The sequence below is a fragment of the Hipposideros armiger genome, unplaced genomic scaffold (genome assembly GCF_001890085.2).
Source record: "Hipposideros armiger isolate ML-2016 unplaced genomic scaffold, ASM189008v1 scaffold_1110, whole genome shotgun sequence".
Taxonomy (NCBI): domain Eukaryota; kingdom Metazoa; phylum Chordata; class Mammalia; order Chiroptera; family Hipposideridae; genus Hipposideros; species Hipposideros armiger.
Genome location: NW_017732460.1, coordinates 319,397 through 326,655, shown reverse-complemented (window position 1 = coordinate 326,655; position 7,259 = coordinate 319,397).

The following is a 7,259-nucleotide window of genomic DNA, read 5'->3' as shown; positions in this document are numbered from 1 at the left end:
GGATCCGTCCATCTTTGTATCTGATAATTTTCTATAAAGACACTCTTATTCCGCAGCCCCCTAGTTTAGTTTCTTCATGTCATTCAGTCAGATAGCATAACTTTCTTTGTGTTGAAGTTCAATATCTTAATTGAAAGATGCTTTGGCATTCATTAATTTGTGTTACTTTATTTTGTTCAACCTTTAAAAAATTCTATCCTGAATTATGTTGTATGGTATTTTTTTGTTGCTGTCCTTTTATAAAGAATAAGTTTCTAACTGTTTGCTCTCTAAAATTTTTCTCCCATTACCATCACTGACAAGCTCTACTACTGTGCTCCCTTATCTTTGATATAAAATATTATTGATATTTGCAAAGTAAATTTTCAGGTTGATAATCCCCCCCCTTTTTCTCCACCCCTCTCTCCTTTGCTTTGATTTGCTTTCTTTCCATGGTGTCCATTTAGTTTAAGAAATGAGGTAGAACTTTTAGAAACTTTTATTCTATTAGACATAAAATATCACTCATAATAGAATATAATATCTTATAAAACTCCAATTCTAAATTCTTAATTAGGAAAATAAATCTAAATTATATTTTAAGTGTTAAGGCTTCACCCCACATGCATTTTCTATCTATATAAAATTAATCCAATAAAATATAATTGCTTACCATATCAGACTTTTTATACTCACTACATAAAATTGAAGTATATGGAAGCAAGAAATTAATTATATGTACTATAATAGCTACCTTTCTTTTTCTGAATCTTTTTATAGCCCAGAATTTGATATGATAACTATTTACAGGGATTAGTTCATGGAACACATTTTATTACATTTAATTTGGATTTATCTCTCAGAAAACAAAAAGTTTCATTAAGTGACAATTCACGGATAATGCAACTATTGAGACCATGCAGAAATAAATGAAAGTGGTCACAAAACTGCAAAACAAAAATGCCCATAGTTAGATTTATACATATATTGTAACTGCTCGAAAACATACCATTAGAAATGTATCTTAAGTGAGACTTAGGTAATAGCCTTAAATGTTGTTACACGGAGAGTCAAATGTTTGCTATTTCTTGATTGCCATTATGTTCATAGTCTGTTAGAATTTTTTTTTTAATTTAAAACAGTTGCATTCTTCTACATTTTAATATGAAAATCATATATCAGCCCTAAAACACACCTTAAGGATTTGCAGTGTTTTGTGACAAGACCTTTTCTCCAAACCTACTTCATTGTCCACAGTGAGCCTTGCATGTGGCAGTGCGGAGTGGGTGGGAGGAAGTGGGAGGGTGCATTAGGAAATAAAGAAGAAAACATTTAAGTATTATTCAGGTTTTCTCAGTGTCTTACATGCATAAAGTTAACAATAAATCCCCACTTGGTCCTACATAAAGAGGTTGAAAGACCTAAAAGTGTCAATTTGTTAGGAACTAAAGCAAGTAAACATTAACTCCAATAGTTAGGAATTACATAATAATTTGCAGTTTCAAAACATTGTCTTCACATTCATACATTCATTAGAACCTCACTCCTCAAAAGAAGTAGGTTTCTTAAAATGTGCTTTTCACCTATTCATGAAGTAAAGCCAAGAAGCTAAATGGATTGGTCAAAATTACTAAACTGATACACATTGTGGCTCTAATTGGAAATTAGTTGTTTTGGTTTCAAATGCAATGGGCCCTTGCACTAAATTATACTACTTTGCAAATATTATATATATTAGTTTTATATATATTCGTTTTCTGGGTTTTTTAAAAGATTTTTATTGGGGAGTTGGGGGAGGGGAACAGACAAGTTGCTGTCCTTTTGTTCTTAAGTCTAGTTGTGGAGGACGTCACTTCACTGGCCCATGTTGGTATTATCATTGCACTCTTCCCAGGTGAGGCAGTCACTCGTGGGCCGTTGGACGGAGGCTCACAACTGCAGCTGGCCACTCATGGTAACTTATGACAGCCCACTGCAGCCCCACTGCAGTCCATGCTGTTGCCCATGACTCTCGGCAGCCCAGCTCCAGGTTGAGCTGTTGTTCACCATCTTAGCTGTAGAGGGCAGTGTCACCGGCCCTCATATGAGATTTGAACCAGGGCCCTGGTGCTCAGAGTTCGTGTTCCCAAGTCAACTCTTAACCAATGAGCCAGTCGGCCGACCCTATATATATTAGTGTTTAATCACTAATTTTAGATACAATTTAGATTTAATTATGCTATAATAGATAATAATATCTATTTCTGAAAGACATATAAGTATGGACATCTATAATAAAGAATTTATTCCACAAGGAATTTCTGTACATAGAGAATATGTGTTTAAGTTCAGATAATATGAGTTTAAATTACAAAAACCTTAGCCAAAAATAACTGTGAAAGAATTCACTAAGATCAATACTTTAAAACCATGGGGAAAAAAATCATAACTGAGACTATATTTTAAAGCCAACGGCAAGAAAGCCAAATTCTAATTTAAAACTTTTATCGAACCAGAACAAATTAAGGCTATAAAAAGATGAGCCCTGGAAGTGGATTTCTAAATTTGGTTTGGGAAATATTCAAACAGCGGTCACCAAATTCTATATTATACTATTATGATTTTTATTTCATGAAAATAAGTGATTGGGGAACTATTCAGTTTTATGAAGAGCAGTTTCAGGGCAAATAGACAATTTTGAGAACCCTCATTGAAAGCATAAAGAGGAATGCTCAAGATGTGTCTTAGGTCTACAGTAAGTGGTAGGTAGGTCGTTGCCTTTTTATTACTTTTCGATTCATTTAAAAATATTTTTTTTTGCTTTAAATTAGTTTTAGAGCCAGAAAAGAGTGTGAAACTACTGTGCATTTTGCATTTGCTCTCCATCAGTGTCTTCCATAGAAACTTGTACAGTTTGCGAATTTGTATATTTGCAGTTTAGTGTGACAAACTCAATCCGGAATGTGTGACTCACGATATGCTCTTCTCACACCTTAAACCATCATCACTAATAAAATACAGCTAAATAGTATGTTGCTGACACATGAGATCAGGTAGTTCTCTAGCCAGTATCTGTATGCTCAGAAATGCTGGCTGAGGTTAAAAAATAATGTATCAAACTAAGCAAATCTAAGTCAAGAATGTGGCCTTGTGTATATAGCAACTATACTGTTTTTTAGAAAGTGGTATATTTGCAGGAATAAAGGATTTCAGATGCTTTTGCTTAGTGCAGTGGGAATGAGGGAGGGTTCGGTTTCTACCACTTAAACTGATGTCTCAGTCCTCACATCAAAATAGTCTACAGTTAACTTTTTAAGGATGTGTTTGTGAGACATCATGTTGAATGTTGTAGGCTATACAAGGACTTCATGGTGACAGGGATCCAATTTACAATATAGTGCCATTGGAACCATGTCAACCTGCCTAGTCAACATGTTATATATTTTTTTCTAAAGCTTTCTGTTCAAAGTTATTGAATAATTTAATGTTATCTGAATAATTTATAGTAAATACCATATTCTCTGATATTGTTGTACAAATTGTATACTAGAATTTTCTAATAGCAACAACCTTCAAATTAGAAAAAAGCGTACTATATGCTGTTATTTATGTTATATATACTATATATACTATAGTATATAATATACCATATATACGTACTATATACTATATACTATATATAGTATCTATCTATCTATCTATCTATCTATCTATCTATCTATCTATCTATCTATATCTTGCTGGTAAGAAGATCTTTTTTAATCTCCTTCAAATATACAATAAATAAAAGATAATATATATTTAATAAGCATTTATATTAGCTTACCATGGTCCTGTATAAAGGTATATAGACTTTAATCATTATGAGCCAATGTTATCATAGAGGAAAAAACCAGGGAATGGAGGTTCTGAGTAAAATTGAGAGAATTACAAAGAGTAGTAGTAGGTTTTATTGGATACTTATGACAGGCACTGTCTAAACACTTACTGGTTCAACTTATATAGTTCTCTTAACAATCTTACATGGTAGATACCTTTATTGTCTCCATTTTAAGAAGAAAAACTGAGGAATTAAGAGATTAAAAATGTGAACAAGATCACATAGCTAAACCATATTAAAGCAATTCTATAAACCCAGGAAGTCTGTCCCTGGGGCGTGTCTTATAAATCATCATACCTCCACTTAATGGTCAGTAATACTCAAGTTGACTTTGTTTCAGTGTAGATATTACATTATCCCACTATGCCTACATTTCCTCTTCTCTGAAACATGAATATTTCCTACTTTTTAAAATTAAGCCTTGCCTATGATCTAAGGAAGTTTCTCTCTGTTTTCCAGGTCTCAAATCTCCTGTCTCTGTTTATGAGGGGAGCATATATATATATATATATATATATATATATATATGAATATGTTTTTCCATTAATCAGTGAGCAAGTAATTCAGAACTTGGAGGTTAAACAAAACCTCATTTATATTCTACACAAGATACATTAAGTAAAAATTAGCTCTCTCTGTCTCTGTCTCTGTCTCTCTCTCTCTCTCTCACTCTCACTCTCACTGTTCTCCCAACCCTCAGTTGTTGTCTTTATTTTGTGTCAAAATCCTGAAGAATGATGACTTGTTCAATTTTAGAAGGCACAGATATATTATGGTCCATACAGAGTTAATTAACTTCTGTAGACACTACCTTGTAATTGTTTCCAAAGGAAGAAAGGGTCAGATTCCTTTTTTATAATAGAATTTTTCAAACTTTTAAAAGTGTAACTCATAGTAAGGACTTCATTTTCATTTCGAGACACTCATAAACATGTTTTTAATAAATCAAGATTCATGGAAAAAGACCCTTACTATGTGCAACTCATTTTTATTATATTGTATTTTAAATAAATCCCTATGTACCTTTTTAAAAATTGCAGGTTTTGACTACTTTGATTTAATGACACGCTAAGGATTACAAACTACAATCTGAAAATCACTCATCTAGAGGGTAGATAGTGATAATATCTGATTATATTTTTCTTTTTTTTTTCTTTCTTTTTTTACTTTGGTAATTGAAAGGTGACTTCCTCTATTTTCGAATAGAATCATCACAAAATAGTCAACACATAATTTCTTTGGATAGAAGAAACAGAAATGTAGAGGTGTTGTGTTTTGTTTGTTTGTTGATTTGTTTAGAATAATTCATATTTCTTCCTTTGTTGTAACTTGAATTTTATTCTGGAGTGAAACCTTCAGAGTCTTGTAGTAACATTGTTTCAGCCCAGTCCCCAGAAGAATCAGTCAGTATATTGAGCTGTGATTTTAAAGAGCTTTTTGTAATCCAGGGACTATTGATAGATTTATGGGCTAGGTTAGGAGAATCAGCTTAGGATGTGAGGCACCCTGATGTTAGCAATAGTATATGTGGACTTGAAGCTGTGTATTTGTAAGGAAGGTATTGAAGCCAGGGATGAAGCCAGTGGAGTTCCCACGTAGACTCTGTTCTCATACAGGGACACAATCTCTGTTCGAAACCCTTCAGAGAAAGAAAGACAAGAAACACATAAATCCTAGGTTTGTTCTCTTTCCCCCTCTTTGATTTCCTGCCAGCACCTCCAAATGGCCAAACCCAAGAGGGAGTCAGATGACAACGGAGCCTGACTGATGTGGCTCATAGTCTCCTGATGAGTATTATAGATCAGGAAATATGGAATAGGAATCTAAGGGGCAAATGGAGAATAAATTACTACAGCCGAATTTTTTAAAGGTGAAATGTAGATTATTGTTATGTTGCAAATAACAGAGATGTCCTAAGAGACTCCTGGGACTCCCACTTGAGGTGCTTTTGTAATGATGATGTGAGATTATAAAAATAATTTCAAACAGCTCTTGGCTCATTGTACATGCACGCTAATGTTCTGTCCACCTCCCTTATTTTACTGCCTTTCAGAAAGAAACATGATTTAGGATCGTACGTGTTTTCTAAACTCATATGTGGATCCAAGCAGTCAAGACTAATCAAGCTGAAGGTGAAGTGCAAACCCCCAAGCCCACAGACACACTGTTCTTCCTTTATAGAAAGCATTACATTTGCTCTAATACTAGAGCCTCCAGGGAGAGAGAAGAAAGGTTAACATGTTGGCAGGCATGTCAAGTGGCTTCTGGAATTAAGATGGAGGGCAGGGGGAACAACCAAACCAGGGCTCTGTCATTTTTTCAAGGTTAACAATTCCATATTGCTTCCCATAATACTGTGACTTAATGTACTTATTGAAAAGTTGTGTAGCATTTCATTATTTCGTCATCTACATAAGGACCTTAGGATGTATGGCACATGTAGGTTAAAATCAGATTTAAAAATTGCCGAGGTTTTGAAAATTTTTAAAAATGATCAAACCACATCTTAATATCTTTAATATTAGAAATTTTATGACATGTAATGTTTGAAATATAGTTTACATAATTCTGTTATAGTGAATCTGTAGTGTCTTTCTGAATTAGATAATTATGAACTTTTTTTATTGGACATAGCAGCCCAGAAATCTTGGTGAATAGTAACGTGCTCTATGATTTCAATTTTGTCTGTCTATGAATATCTTCAGCCTTATTAGCTATTTGCATGATGCTCTCCCTCTTCTTTCATATTGTCAGACCTCTGATGGAGAGGACTGAATAGAAGAAAAAAAAATTATACCCTGTATTCCATCACCCGACCAGGAATTAGGTTCACTATTACCTGAAAAGGTGGATTAAAACCAAAGATCTGCTCAGAGTTGCAGTTACTTTCACTCTCAGGACAAGTCATTCTTAACTGCTGGATAACCATTACTTTTTCTCCTCAGTATTTTACTGAACTTCTGGAAATGTTACCTTGAATACCTTCTCCCAATTTCTATAGATACCAAAAATTAAATTCTAGATAGGATAATTTATGGGAATAGTAATTTGAGATTTATTTTTTCTGCTGTTGGTATTTTTCTAAACCCTTTTTAAGGAAGTGACAAAGGTTGGTTCTAAGTTTGAGTTTCTTGCATGGAGTCAGAGAAAATATGGGTTGTATTTGTTGGCCTGTGTATTTTAGGGTCAAAACTAGGAATTTCCAAGTACCTAATACTAATCCTCACCCGATGAGTTGTTGTTGTTGAGGAAATGTCAAGTAAACAGAGCCACATGAAGTGGTTTAATGTTCTCTTTTTTAGAAAAAAAAGATGTTTATTAAAAAATATAGCTAACATACCATATTATATTAGTTTCAGATGTACATCATAGTTGTACAACATTTATATAGCTAAAGAATTGATCACCTTAGGTCCAACAA